The sequence below is a fragment of the Mesocricetus auratus genome, unplaced genomic scaffold (assembly GCF_017639785.1).
Source record: "Mesocricetus auratus isolate SY011 unplaced genomic scaffold, BCM_Maur_2.0 Super-Scaffold_100006, whole genome shotgun sequence".
NCBI classification, from domain to species: Eukaryota; Metazoa; Chordata; class Mammalia; order Rodentia; family Cricetidae; genus Mesocricetus; species Mesocricetus auratus.
This window is the reverse complement of record NW_024429190.1, coordinates 48,244,783-48,260,328: the sequence shown is the minus strand read 5'-3', so window position 1 is coordinate 48,260,328 and position 15,546 is coordinate 48,244,783. Positions and strand designations below refer to the sequence as shown.

General features: G+C 37.3%; 1 pseudogene; it reads left to right on the top strand.

Moving 5' to 3' along the window:
- Nucleotides 1-10,773: 10,773 nt before the first annotated feature.
- On the top strand, nt 10,774-11,249 carry LOC121140691 (annotated as a pseudogene).
- Nucleotides 11,250-15,546: the final 4,297 nt, after the last annotated feature.

The window sequence follows — 15,546 nt, the reverse complement described above, 5'->3', positions numbered from 1 at the left end:
AGACCATAAAGGTATAAGTAGGTGGGAGAAGAAAAAGAATAATATCAAAATATATTGCATTACAAATATTAAAAAAGAATATTTAAATCAGAACACTCTCTTAAAATATTAATAATTATAACCATAAAAAATGTTTCCTGAAAAACAAAGCTCAACATTATAATCACATTTCTAACCATACAAATAGGCAGAGGCCAAAATCATGAGCAACATTAAGAGGAAGCCAAACAAGCAGAAAAAACTCAGTGACTGCACTACTCAGATATCAAACTAGTCCCCAGAATGACTGCATCCTATCATTTTACCATTGTGAAGTGTTTATCCATAGGGAATACATCTGACTTGACAAACAAGAGAGTACTGAAGTAATAACAGAGTGTGAGTTCCTATATTAAATCTTGGAGATGGCAGATTCTACCATGAAGCCTCTTAGCTTAAAAGATCTATAAACCATATTTTACTTCATTAGAATGTCCTAGTAGTCACAGGTATGTCTATCTCCAAGAGTCTTCAACAGACTAACAGAGCCTATTGTAAGAACCCATCTTAGCATTGCTGGTCAAAGCTGTAGATGATTGCAGATATATAGATGTCTATCTCTAAAAAATACCTCTGCTGCACTCTTGTGTATGATATGATGAGGGCCATTACTGGTTTAAATCTTGAAGCTCAGAAGTAATGTGTTAGGCTATAGGAAATAACCAAAAAATATGTTGAACTTAAAGTGATCTATAATCATGACAAACTAAAATATGGAAGAGTAGCTTCTAGAAATTAGAAGATGCCCAGAAACATGGCAGAAATACTACCCTATTTCAGTCTGCTTTCTGTCTGCAGATGCAAAATTACCAACTGCCTCACAATCCCCTTGTTGTACTTTTAGCACCATAATGCATGGTATCCCTTCAAACATGAAGTCAAAAGAAACTCTGCCTTTCGTTTAAACTAACTAACGTAGGACATAGCTAATATTTTTCTAGAAATTCAAACAGTTGTAAACCAATACCTAACGTCCTAGCACAAGCAGATAAATATCAACTATGATAAAATCAGTGTGACTCACAATACAGTGGATGTACAATACACTCAAGGAGGAATCTCTATTGTAAATGATTAATACAGGGGGAGTGGAGAATCTTAGAACATGAAGTGCACAGCAGCTAGTATTGAGGAAAAAGCATCACAAATTTATTTCAAATAATAAACAAGGTCATGCTACTAGGCAATTGCCACCTGCAACACTGTCCTTTATGACACCAGAATCTCAAAGTAAGATAACATTGTTTAGCCTCTAAGTAGATACTTGTAGGAGTTGGGATGATTAAATATCTGGTGCTAAGAAAAGCTGACTTTCTTTGGACCACCAGATTCCAAAGAATGACACTGAGAGTTTTGTTAAGACCCCCCCATGCTCTTGGATAGGTAGGATCAACATAGTAAAAATGGCAATCTTGCCAAAAGCAATCTAGAGATTCAATGCAATTCCCATCAAAATACCAGCACAATGCTTCACAGGCCTAGAAAGAACAATACTCAACTTTATGTGGAAAAAAAGGACTCAGGATAGCCAGAACAACCTTGTACCATAAAGGAACTTCCAGAGGCCTCACCATCCCTGACTTCAAGGGTGAGAGATACCACAATAGAGGGAGTCACTATAGGTTTCAGGAGAGATATGACACTAGTGAGATTTCCAGAGATCTACAAGGATAACACCAACTGGCAATATAACCAATAGTGGAGAGGCTACCTTAAATATCCTTCCATGATAATGTGACTGATGACTACCTTGTATGCCTTCCTAGAGCCTCCATCTAGTGGCTGATGGAAGCATGGGCAGACACCCACAGCTAAATACTGAACGGAACTCCTGTAAACCAGTTGTAGAGAGGGAGGAGTGATGAGCAAAGGGGTCAAGACTGGGCTGATGAAATCCACAGAAATAGCTGACCTGAATAAGGGGGGGTTCATGGACCCCAGACTGATAGCTGAGAGGCCAGCATGGGACTGAACCAGACCCCTTGAATGAGGATGTCAGTGAGGAGGTCTAAACATTCTTTGGGGCCTAAGGCAATAGATCAGTATTTATCCTTGGCATCCAAATGGACTTTGGGAGCCCATACCACATGGAGGGATGCTCTCTCAGCTTGGACACATGATGGAGAGCCTACCCCCTGCCCCAGGACAATATGACAGACTTTGGTGATCCCCCATGAAGGGCCTCACCATCCATGGAGAGTGGAGTTGGGATTGGGTAGAGGGTTGGGAGGATTGGGGGAGGGAGGGGAATGCAAGGGAGCTGGGATTGACATGTGAAGCAAGTTTGTTTCTAATTTAATTTTAAAAAGACAGGTTTAAAAAGTTGGCATTAGCTTAGGCTTGTTTCCAACTAGGTCTTAAAATTTAAATTAAACTATTTACATTTATCTACCTTCTGTATTGTGTCTGGTTACTTCAGCTCAGTACTATGCATCCCACTTCCTCAGTATATGACTGACAAATCCTGCTTCGCAAGTTCCTCTATTTCCCTAGAAGTCCCACCCATCCTCTCCTGACTAGCTATTGGCCATTTAGATCTTTGTTAAACCAATCAGAAGTCACCTTAGGCAGTCAAAGAAGGACAGACACCTTTACATAGTGTGATCAAATATCCCACAACTACTGTCAGACAGCTGTATAAACTTATACAGTAGCTTACCTTTGTTTGTGTCATCTCATATGTCTAACCAGAACTTTTTTCAAAATTCTTATATGATCAGATGGTTAATGTAGCCCTAAAAATTGCCATGCTGGTTCACAAAATAGCAATGAACATTTTCACAGGAGAACTATGAAATATTCAGTTCCATGATAAACTTAAATTCTAAGTTCAGTTGTTTTACATATTGTTTAATCTTCATGCAAATCTATATGCACCATCACTAATCTTGTTTACCAATTCATGTGTAACTCTCAGAAGTGTGAAATATGTTCTCATGTTCATCTTTCTATTTAAACACAAACCACCATGAAACGAATGTTATTTCTCACTTATAGACAAACAAAACAAAGATAACAAGTCAAATGTATTTCCACATGTAACACCGGATCTTAAAGTCACCAAACCAAAATCTTTTCAAAATTCTTTTCTGATATAGTTTGTCTCTTATCAGAATGAAGCCTCACATCTAAGCCCTTTGTTATGGGTCATTTGTGTCTGGAATGGGTGCTTCAAGGTTCATGGTATCTTATTCAAAGAACTGAAATAAAGGGCACACACACATTGCCAAGAATCAAGAAAACTCTTTTCAAAAGAAAAGTCAAGATACAGATCAAAGCACACTGTCAAAAGTGACAATGGGCTCCCTCAGTGAAAAGTACGCAAGGTCCAGGTTATTATTTAGGACTTCTTTTTGTAAGGTCTGGGAAAAATGGGAGTTTAGTTGCCATGTTGCAAGCAAAGATGACTCTGCATTTTGACCCACAGATTTGAGTTATATAAGTTGTTTCCTCAGCATTTGTGTCACTTCTCACAAAACATCAAATTTTAACCATATTAGTTATAACAAATAAACATAGATATAGGGCAGTAATAGGATATTTTCCCTAAAGCTCATTCAGAGGTCACAATTTGCCATATTTTGCATGCCTCAAAAACTAGTTTAATCCAGATTCTCCCTACTACCTCCCACGTTCAAATATAGTCTGGAGTACATCTGAATAGAAAGAGTTAGTGAAAGAGCATGACTTCATGACTGTTATGACTAGGAGACATGGACTTCATTATTTTGAGTTGGGAATGCATGCAGCTAGATGCAAAGAGTGACCCTACTTTGCAAACAAATTGCTAGATTCATTGTTATGAGATTGCTTGCTCATAGTATGTACAGGTAAGGGACCTAGAATCCTAAATGACTTGTTAGATGAGTGTTGTGTGCAGAGCAAAAATTAGGAAGAGCCCAAGCTTCTAATCTATCTGTTATGCTTATCTGCCTCACAATAGTATTCATCCTTTCCTAACTATAGTTAAATGTCTGAATCATTTCCCTTCATTGCCTATTTGTGCACATTAGATTCTATCCTCTATTCTCTGACTCTGCACTTCTTATATAAAGCATGACTTTCTTGTGTCCCAAGATCTCTTCTTTATTCTATGTGAAAGTAAGTTGAAATGAGAATGTGTTCTTGTCTTGTCTAATTAGTTAGTGTTTAAAGATGCATTCCAAAGTCCTTGATAGTTTTTTAAAGAACCTACTGTGAACAAAATGACTTGATAAAGAATTTTTAGTTGTAACAAACTTACTGATTTTAATAATGTGCTCTGATCCTAGCTGCATAGTGAGAATTAGCAGGGATGCTATTTTGCCCAATCTACTTAATCCTGAAAGTTCATATCACACTAATAACAAGATTTTAAAGTCACTAATCTTATATCGTTCAGTGTCATTGTATGCAATCTCACTGTTAAAGAGATATTCAAGACTGAGAGCCACAGAGATTCCCAAGTACAGCTTGCAGTGCTACTTACTCTAGTTAGGTATGCTTCACAACCTTATTTTCCTAAATGATTTTATGACAGACAAGCAAAGGAGAAGTAGTAATAAGAAGCTTGAAGTTGGGTGTAGAGGAATTGAAAACTGACTGGAAATCAAAGAGGAAATTTTGTGATTATGATTTTATTCTGAAAGAATTGGGCTTGAAATAGCTAGCGGATGTTCCCCTGAAAAGGACGTTTCACAAAATAAGTGAACAAAATCATTATGTCATTAAAAAGCATCCTTCCCTTCTCTAGTTTTTTAAGAGAAACATTAAACAAAACTGAATTAACACATATCTTAAATTACAGACATCAATGGTGGAATTATATTAAGAAGCCATCCTGATGTTATAAAACTTGACATAGAAACTTCTCATCCTTCTGGTTGTTCCAAGATGAATAAACCAAATGTTTATTCATCTTATGGGCATATACTTCCTCCTGGACATGAAACTATGGTTAGAAGTCATGAGTGGAAGACAGGTCTACTTTTACCTAACTGTGAGTACCATTATGTCTTATAGACATCTCTATTGCTCTCCATAATTCCCCAAAGTATGTTTCTTTCTGCATTAATTTTACACTGTGATGGAGGACATACTTCTTTGTATATGTTTGTCTTATTGGTTGATAAATAAAGCACTGTTGGCCAACAGGGAAACAAGATAGGTGGGACTAGGAGTTAAGGAGCATTCTGGGAAATGTAGTCAAGAGTAGAGAGTCACCATGTGATCCCTGGAGGAGAGGGCACATCAGGATAGTGTCCTTGGAAAGATATGTCCTTATAAAAATATATATGAGTAATTATGGGTTAATAATTAAGTCAGAACTAGACATTAAGAAACTATAACAAAGCCGGGTGTTGGTGGCACACACCTTTAAACCCAGCACTCAGGAGGCAGAGGCAGGCGGATCTCTGTGAGTTCAAGGCTGGGCTGGACAAACAGCCTCCAAAACAATACAGAGAGGCCCTGTCTCGTAAAACAAAAAAAAAAGGAAAAAAGAAACTATAACATATGGCCAACAGCTTCATAAACAATATAGTGTCTCATGTGTTATTTGGGGGCTGAGACAGCATCAGGACCCAGGCAGTTGGTGGGAAAGAATGTTCATTACAACACTGTTTTCAAATTATGGAATTTGAGAAATAATGCAGTTTTTGATTTACTGGATATTTTATCAGCATACTTCTAACCTCATCTTAAATATATAAACCTTTAACATTTGTAATTTATTATCCTCTGAGACCTGATTTGATGCATTATTTCCTTTAGTTACACTGATGAAGAATAAAGAATAAAACTGATATTCATATGTCACATGTCATATAATTCCATTTCCCTCTTATCTTTGTAAAACTGAGCCTTTTCTTTGCATCATTAATCTCCTTGTTGCTACTTGGTTTGGATGTATAATGTTCCCCAAAACACTTTGTTTTGTTTGATTACTTAATTCCTACGTAGAATTACTATTTGTGAGGGTTTTAACCCTGTAAAGGGAGGCTTTTTCCTTGAGAGAAGCCTTTCCTCCAGCCTGGTTCTAGAGCCGCATCAGTCCCAAATAAACACACAGGAGGCTATATTAATTATGAAGCTATTGGCCTTACTTATTTCTTACTGGCTAGCTCTGACTTAAGTAACTATCCCATAATTGTTAATCTAAGTATGTCTCATACCGGAGAAGTTTCTGGGCTTCCTACCCCATGGTGTTACATCTCGACTCTTTTATGTTTCTCCTTCCCAGAGTCCTCCTGGACTCCTAGTCCCACCTATCTTGATTCCCTATAGGACAGCAGTGCTTTATTGACAAATGCACAGGACTTCCCCAACATCTCCTCTTTTCTGTCTAAACAAAAAAAAGGTCTTAACTTTAACATAGTCAAATTGTATATAACAGAACAGTTATCAATTACGAACACAGTTACAATATTTTAGCAAGATTTAAAGAGAATATCATCTATCTCATCCTTGTGAGTCCAAAGTTCTATATGTAGCTTATCTTTTATCATTACTAAGGCAAACTATAATTATAACTATCTGTCTTCAACTCTATCAAAGACCACAGAAGGATAATATATAAACACTAGGATTGACAGAGACATCTTACTGCCTGGACAGTCACCCGAAGTGCCTCTGTATTGTCAGGGCATCCATCTTCAGCCCATAGGCCACAATGTATCCAGAAGATTTCTCAGCAAAGCAGGAAATTTCAAACTGTCCATCTGCATTGGCAGTCTGTCAGTCATTTTTCTTTGTCCTGCAGAAAGTCTCTTAGACTCTTCCATGAAGCAGGAACCTTGTAAGACTGAGTTCAGCAGTCACTTTCCTGTGGGTCCGGCATGTCCAGTTTATACAGCAACAAACAGTCCAGGCAAGAGCAGTTTCTTGCCCAAATGGCTAATCTTGCCATGTTGAAAGTAAACTCCATAACAAGTTTCTTCGATGCCCATCTTCCTCTCAGATGTAATTGGTGCTGCCAGGAGCAGACATTTCTCATTGTCAAGAAAAACCCTAAACCATTTTAAATGCCATTTTCTGAAGGCCTTTGAGAGGTTTGAAGACTGTTTATCTCAAATATATTTCTGTATATCTAGAAAACCTAACTTACCTAACTATAAGTTCTGACTATTATAAGTAACTATCTATAGTCTGTATTTAAGTATGCATTATGTTTTAAAAGAACAGTATACGCATCACAAAATTGACCTTGAATTTGTATCAATAAATGAAAAACAATACTCATATCATAATTCCCCTTTTTTACCATTAAAAAGAGATCGGCTGTGATCATTAGCCAATTATAAACAACCCCATTAAAATGAAAACAATGATTTATAAACCAGATGGGAATTAGGATGTCGCTCATTCCAAACTGCTTCATGCTGGAAGGAGGCGCTGTTCATACCATGGTGATCATGACAAAACTCAGAAACCTGTACAAGTCCTTATTTTCATGGTCTTTAAAGCTCCATCATCTTAGCTGTTTCAGTTGTTGGAACACCTGGTCCACTGCTTCCGGGGGTCTTGGTTCTTCAAACCACAGAAGCCTGGAAGGAATCCTCAGCTTTTCATTTTCTGTAGAAACATAAGCAAAATCTCCTTTCCCAAGTAACATATCCTTATACTTAAATTTTGAAGTCAAGGCATTTTCAAAAGATAGAAGTTGGATTAATTTAGCAGCATTTATAATCAAGTATACTTTAGCAGCTGTTCCTTCCTGAGCAATCAAAAAACTGAAAAACAATAGCATATAGTATCCACACTCTCTGTGTATTTTCCATCTTTGTGTGGCTTATTTATTTATCTATTATTACTTTATTTATTTTACTTTTATTTATTTTTCTCTGAGACAGGGTTTCTCTTTGGAAATCCTCCTGCCTCTGCCTCTTCAGCAAATCATGCCAGAGTGTGCCACCACAATGCCGGCTCTTTTATTTTTTTTACCACTTTGTCGTTTCATTTTCTCTCTCAATCTCACGTATATTTTTAAACACACTGTAAACCTTTAGAGATTTTTCTTCATTCAAGTCTGACTTTACTATAAATCTTTGTTTTTCTGGCCATGTGTCTTATCTGTTAAAACCGCGGCTGTTTAAACTGCCCTTTCTAAGATGGTGGGCATAAGCGTGACTCCAGCTGCCGGCTTGGAGATGTGGTCACTGCCAATTCCAGCTGTATGTACAACTTTTCAATTGTTAGCAGAGTCTCTTAAAAGAACCTTGCTGGGTTTTTTTTCTTTTTCTTTTTATGCCGAGTCAGGAAGACTCCCATAAGCAAGCCACGTGAATCTCGGCTTGTTGCTAGCAGAACAGAGCCCACCTGAGAAAATGCTGCTATGAAAAATCTGTGCTTCTCTCCATTCTTCTGTTTCTAAAATTCCTTTAAAGCTTTTGTAATGTTGCATGGAAATTCAATCCCACTTCTGACAACCATTTTTAAAGGGAGGCTTTTTCCTTGAGAGAAGTCTTCCTGCCAGCCTGGTTCTAGAGCCTCATCAGACCCAAATAAACACACAGGAGGCTATATTAATTATGAAGCTGTTGGCCTTGCTTGTTTCTTACTGGCTAGCTCTGACTTAAGTAATTACCCCATAACTGTTAATCTAAGTATTTCTCTTACCAGAGAAGTTTCCGGGCTTCCTACCCCATGGTGTTACATCTCAACTCTCTTATGTTTCTCCTTCCCAGAGTCCTCCTGGACTCCTAGTTCCACCTATCTTGATTCCCTACAGGCCAGCAGTGCTTTATTGACAAATGCACAGGACTTCCCCAACAGAACCCTTTAGAAAGTGGAGCCTTTTTGGAGGAAGTAAATCATTGGGGGTTTTCCTTGAGGTTTTATTTCAAGATCCCACTGATTATTCCTTTTCAGTGTCCTGACTCTTTATGGTGTGACAGGCTTACTTCTCGCTTCTGCCAACATGCCTTCCCCAACATGATGTAATGGACTCTTCAAACTACATGCCAGAATAGATCTTTCCTCTCATAAATGCCTCTTACCAGGTGTTGGGACACAGCAAAGAAAAAAGTAGCCTTCCACTGAGAGAATTTTATGTTAATTCTTCTGATTTTTTATGAAAGGGGACAAGAAAGAACCCTTTCTAAACTATAGTTTGAAGTTTAAGATGTACAGAATAATTTGCTTTTGTGAATTGGCATCCAAAGCTTAAATGCTTGCAGTGGTATAATTCTAACAATTTCTGCAGTCTAACACACATCAAAGATTAGTTGCTTAAAATTTTCTTAGAAAAGGAACACATAGTTAACACATTTTAATAAATGCAGTATTAGATATAATAATCAAGTTCTGGTATAGACAAATAATAAGTCATAATGTCAAAAAGAAGAAAGACCCAGAGAAAGATGTACTTCCCAATTCAAAAATAAAAGAAAGAAAGAAACAAGCTGTTTTTTTAGCTTGACCTTGCCACTGGGAAATTCTCTAATATTGTATTTATTTGAGTTGCCACTGAAAAACTTCTATGGCCACAGGTACACATGCAAGTCTATGCTGGAAAGACTTTTATTTTTACAAAATGAGATATTTTCAGGTCTCCCCCAGCTATGAAAATGCAAATGTAACTGAAGTAGGCAGGCAAAGCCTTGAGCAATGTATACAACTCAACATTTTTCTTCTGTGTTTTAAAAAATGTGACCTTGGGATGGCTCTTAGAGTGCAGAGATGAAATAGAACAGAAGGGTGGAATCTATTTGTCAAAAAGCCCTAGACACACTCCAGGGAATTCTTTTCATAGCTGTCTTGTCCACTTCAGAGGGAGCATTGGAGAATAATGACCTCTTAGATTGCTGAACAAATTTACTGACTGCATCCTTGGGGCTAAAAACCTCAATCTCTGTCTTCTACCCTAAGTCAACATGCCTATTCTTTTGTCAATGCATTCCTAATGATTTAAAAATGTCACTGCAGTACAAATCTGCATGGTACAATGCCTGCACTTGCACTCACAATGGATGAAGAGACTTCCTTATAAGTGCACAGATTGATTTTATTCACCGACATGTACCCTTTAACGTAAAGTAGACAGCAAAATAGTAAAATGGAACTATAAAGTGCTTTTTGTTCTTCAAAGGTTAATGTGCATATTAATATATGAAGAAAGTATTAACACAAGAAAACAATTGATTCACTGGGAAAATGACATTTAATTCCAGTCATTTTTATTCTCTAAATTTGTAATTAGAACTTTTAGAGCTGTGTGAGATAAATGGCTTCTTAATGGTTTATTTTGTTTTGTTGCCCCCATCTCTACACACACACACACACACACACACACACACACACACACACACGCATACACAAGTAATTCACACCCAAAAAGTAGAATTTTCATGAATTTCGAGAATGAAATTGTTCCCAGAATACTGGTTCAGTGAGAAACCTGCTAGTGATGAGCTGGAAGGTAACACTACACGCATGCACTCAAAGGAACATCCTAAATCTGCAGTGAGTTGCAGTTCACTGTATATAACTTATTCTATGATCAATTAGTATTGTTCACTTCTAAATGAACAGAATTAAATTAACATATCTTTTCCATTAAATCTAGTTCCAAAGTACTACACATCAGTGGTAGAATTCTACTAAACACCCATCATGATGCTACATAACTTGACATGAGAACTTCTCTTTTTCAATTGCTCCAAGATAAATATACCAGAAACATGGTCACAGGGCTTATTCCTGCCATAAAAGCTATGGTTAGAAAATATAAGTGGGTACCAGGGTCTGTACCAAAAGATGGCAGAGGTTGGGTCCAAGTCATTGTTGTTCTTATGTCTCGATGACATTTGCCGGTCACTCATTGCAGAAGCTGTTTTCAGAAAACTGGTAACTGATGAAAATGTTTCAGGTAATTGGAGGATAGACAGTGCAGCTAAATCCACCTATGAAGTAGAAATCCCCCTGAGTTTCATGGGCAGAACTGCATGAGAAAATATGGCATCCCCATGAATCATGTTGCACAGCAGATTACAAGAGAAGACTTTGCCACATTCAGTTGTATACTGTGTATGGGTGAAAGCAATCTGAGAGATTTGAATAGAAAAAGTAATCAAGTTGAAAACTGCAAAGCTAAAATTGAGCTACTTGGGAGCTATGATCCACAGAAACAACTCATTATTGAAGACCCCTACTATGGCAATGATTTTGACTTTGAAATGGTGTACCAGCAATGCCTCAGGTGCTTCAAGGCCTTCCTGGAGAAGACTCACTAAATGGTCCTGCCCACCACCAGTGAGCAACTCACTCACAGAGCCATGCCCAAGGGTGGTGGCAGTCCTTCGCCCACCTGTCTTTTCAACTGACTGTCTACCTGTAAAATAATTGTAGGTGGAAATTAGGTATATGTTCAGAAGGATAAAAACATCTGAGTAAGACAGTTTGAGATGAGGCTAAGCATTCTTCGACTAATTGAACCTCTCACCTTTCCCTAATTACAAAATAGTGAAAGAAGCAAATATGTAACAAAATAGAACACAATGAAGTAAGAATGACCTACAAGGTGCAGGTCAGCCTCCGACTCCAGCTAGCCTGGGTGGTCTGGTCTGACCAGAGTGTATGCATGGCCAGCGCCCAGGGGTGCCATTTGCTTGCTTTACACCCTGTCCTAGACTCTTAAGACAATAACTCCATCTATATCAACCTTCAATTTAACATTGGAAGAGTTTAAACTCAAACACACTGAGGGCATTTAAATATTTGGAAGAGAGGAAGCTGGATGTGATAATGCAGGCCTGCAATTCGAGCAGGCCATCCTGGGCTATACACTGAAGATGAAAGCAACAGATTGATAAAATTAGCATTTTTATTCTTGGTTTTTGTCTAGTGTATCTGAGCTTTATTCCTATTTGAGCCACTTTACCTCTTTTTTTAAAAAAAGGGTGTGTTTAAATAGTGGAATGTTTGTAGTGTTCTTTCATCAACATTTTAATGTTACAGACAAGCATATGTAATTTAAGTGCATTTTGAGAAAAGTGACCTCAAATTCATATGCCAGAAAAGAATTCACATTAAACTGGAATGTTAAAAAATAAAATTGAAATCAGAAAAAAAGAAAATATGAATGGCTAAATTGAGATGTCTATTTTGACCTATCTATGAGACATTCCATTTGAACATCAAAGTAACTCTCAAATTCCCAAAAGTGGTTTTTTTCTAAACTTCTTCTATACAATTAGAATTTTTAAGAAGTCTTCTGGTATCTCTTAAATAGTTTAACCAACTGACTTATTATATAAATAAACATATTTATAACTCAATATCAATATTAATATTAGTTTTAAGAAAATCATTCAGATCATTTGCCATAGCAGTTTATAATTTTATGTTATGTTTAAAAGAAAATAAAATGTTCCGTTTTACTGTAATAATAATTTCCATATTTTATTTGACTTGATTACTTAAAATAACAGATTTAATATTTTTATCTTTGCCAAATTTAAATAAGCATCTAATGCTAACTTTTATTACCTGCATTCTTTAGATATGAATATTATGAGAGAACATTTGGTCATCTGGTGTTTGGGAGGGGGAAATCTCCATCTGAAGCTTGAGTTTCTGTGGTGATTCTAACCATGAATTTTCAAAACAGGTTTATATCGACCTTAAGACAGTTTAAAAGGTTTATAGCAATGACAACAATCACAGAGGGTGCTGTGGTGGGAACCATGTGTTTTACAAACACAATAGGCTCTCCTGTGTGTTCACCACTGTGTTCAAGAACCAACACCAGTACTAGGGAGCCAAACACTGGTTATCTAAAATGATGTACAACTCTTAGTTCTTCTATTAACTAGCAATAATTCTTCCCACTTACTACTATCCTAGGAAACTGACCTAGTATTCTGGTTACAGTGCACACAGTTGCAAATTCTCTTGTCCTCTATTGTATCTACAACCCAGGTCAATCTTACTCTCTGCTTAGGGATCCCAACAATATCTATTTAGCTGTTAGGGAGTTGACTGATGTGCCGATGCCCTCTTCCTGCATTACCCCTACCTTTAGCACTAGAAAGTCCAGAAGCCATGCAAAACCTAAGTCCTAAACTCTACTAGCTCATTCCACCCTCTTGACCAGGCCCAGTAACCTCCACTCCCACTCCATGTTACCAGTACACTCACTTAACCTCATACTAGAATTTGTTTTTCCCCAATACTAGTTCACTACAAAATGCTTAAAGCTTTTCATCTGGGTCATATTTTGGAAAAGCACCATATTTTCCACACACAAAAAAAACAGAAAAACCTCTATTGCTTAATTCCTCCTCTATACCACAAAAATTCTAACCATACAAACCCACATTCTGCTCTTCTACAATCTAATACGTACGAATTAAGGTACTGGCTTGGTCAACATCACTGTAACTATGCCATCCTGGCCTTTCTGTTTCAGCACCTCCAAAGACTTGTGTAGCACTTTCTTGCCTGCATTGAAGCTCTTCCAAAAACTTAAAGCTCCTTGTATTCCCTGTCCAAAACCAGAGATAGATCACATCAAACTATCAACCATACTCTTACTCTGTAAGCCAATCTTGTCACCAGTCTTCAAAATACAAAAAATGGTTTACTTTCAAGAAAACTTGAAAATGGACTCCAAGATCCAAGTAAGGCTTATATGCTCCATTTCTATTTCTGATATTTATCCTTGGAAAGGAGAGGCTCTTTATAAGACACATTACTAGGTATTTGCAGCTATAAGAATTCCTGTCAAAGAATGATTTACTATCATGAACACTTGAACAATGCCATGAAATCAGCCTTCAGCCCTCCCTAACTTTCCCCACATAATAGAAGAAAGTACAGCAGTCCTATATAGCCAAATCACATCATGGTCATGATGATCTATATGTGTACTGAGTACAAAAGTCCCCAGAGAAGAGTCTACTCCTTTTGTAATTGTTTTGGTTTTTGCTTTTGATGACTTCATATGCAATGCGTTGTGATGATATTCATAACCCTGTTACCATCTCTTATCCCTCTCCCACTCCTTCCAATCCCCAGCTCCCCCCCCCAGTAGTCTCCTCAATACTTCACTGTGTGTGTGTGTGTGTGTGTGTGTGTGTGTGTGTGTGTGTGTGTGTCTTTCTCCCACTGAGTTTAACTAGGGGTACTTGAAGAAGCATAAGTTGAGGGTTATTTCTTGTTTTGTTTTTTTGTTTTTTTTTCTTTTGGTTTTTACAAGACAGGGTTTCTCTGTATTGTTTTGGAGGCTGTCGGTCCAGCCTGAGGGTTATTTCTTAGAGCACATAAAATTTACCAGTGACTGCACTGCTGGAGAAAATGGCATCACTTACCAAGCAACCATTAACTACCAATTGTCCCTTATAATGGAATGGGGAACCGAGCTCCCCTCTATCCACTATATTCATAGGCTCCATCTTGTATAAGTCTAAGTGTCTAAGGCTGCTTTGTGCTCACAATTACAACAGCCACTAGTCAGTAATTCATCATGTCCAAAGACAACATTTTATAGCAGTCCTCTCTATCCTCAGGCTTCTACGATCTTCCCACCTCCTTGGGCCATGGAGAAAGTGATATAAATACCTCACTTTGGAATTAGCTTAATCTTAGAACTTTGACTACTTATGAGTTTCTGCATTAAACACTGGCCACTGAACAAAGCTGAATTAAGATCTATTCAATGGATAGAAGGTTGAGTACATGTCCATTTAGGAAAATGCCAGTAATGGAAAATCAATTTTATGTAAAGAGGGAAAGATTCAGGAATGTGTTCATAGAATTCTTATTTTCACTTTTGTTTTGTTTTGTTGAAATGAATAGGCCTTTTTACCTTATGAGATTTTAAGATTCATTCAGAACCTAATGACTGATTAGAGCTTGCCCCAATAAGCAGTAGGTCTTTTTATATAAATTTATGTATTTATTCTTTTAAATTTCATTTTACATTCCAACCAGTTATCCCTCTAATTTCCCTTTCCAGGATGACTGATGTGTCAATGTTAGGGTCCTCTTTGTTACCTCGATTCTCTGGAGCTGTGGATTGTAGTCTGGTTATCACTTGCTTTGCATCTAATAATATCCACTTACGAGTGTCCATGTAATCTCTCCTTGGGAGCTCTTTGATTTTTAGAGGTAACTTTGTTAAATTCTGTTTTAAGATAAGATAACGTATAAACCCAAGCAAATTTCCAGGTGTTTCCATTCCATGATTTCTGGAAAGGTAGTGTCAATTGTTTAGTAGTCTTCAGGTTGCACTATCTAGTGTGACATATTCAAAGAGAAATTAGGATTTGACATTTTTCTGACAAACATAATTTTCCCATGCTCCTGTTCCTACCTGGTTTTCAAGAAGCAACCAATTAGAAAGCATTCTATATATAAGATAACACTGAGCATGAAGCCCTAGGAAAAATAAGCAGTTGAAATGCAATGTAGTTTGTACAAAATCCCATGTAGAACGTGAAACAGATATGATCCATGTGTTGGTGAATGGAAGTAGGTAGGCCTTTATCCACCACTGTGATCCGTCATTTATAGCTTACTTTAAGAAGC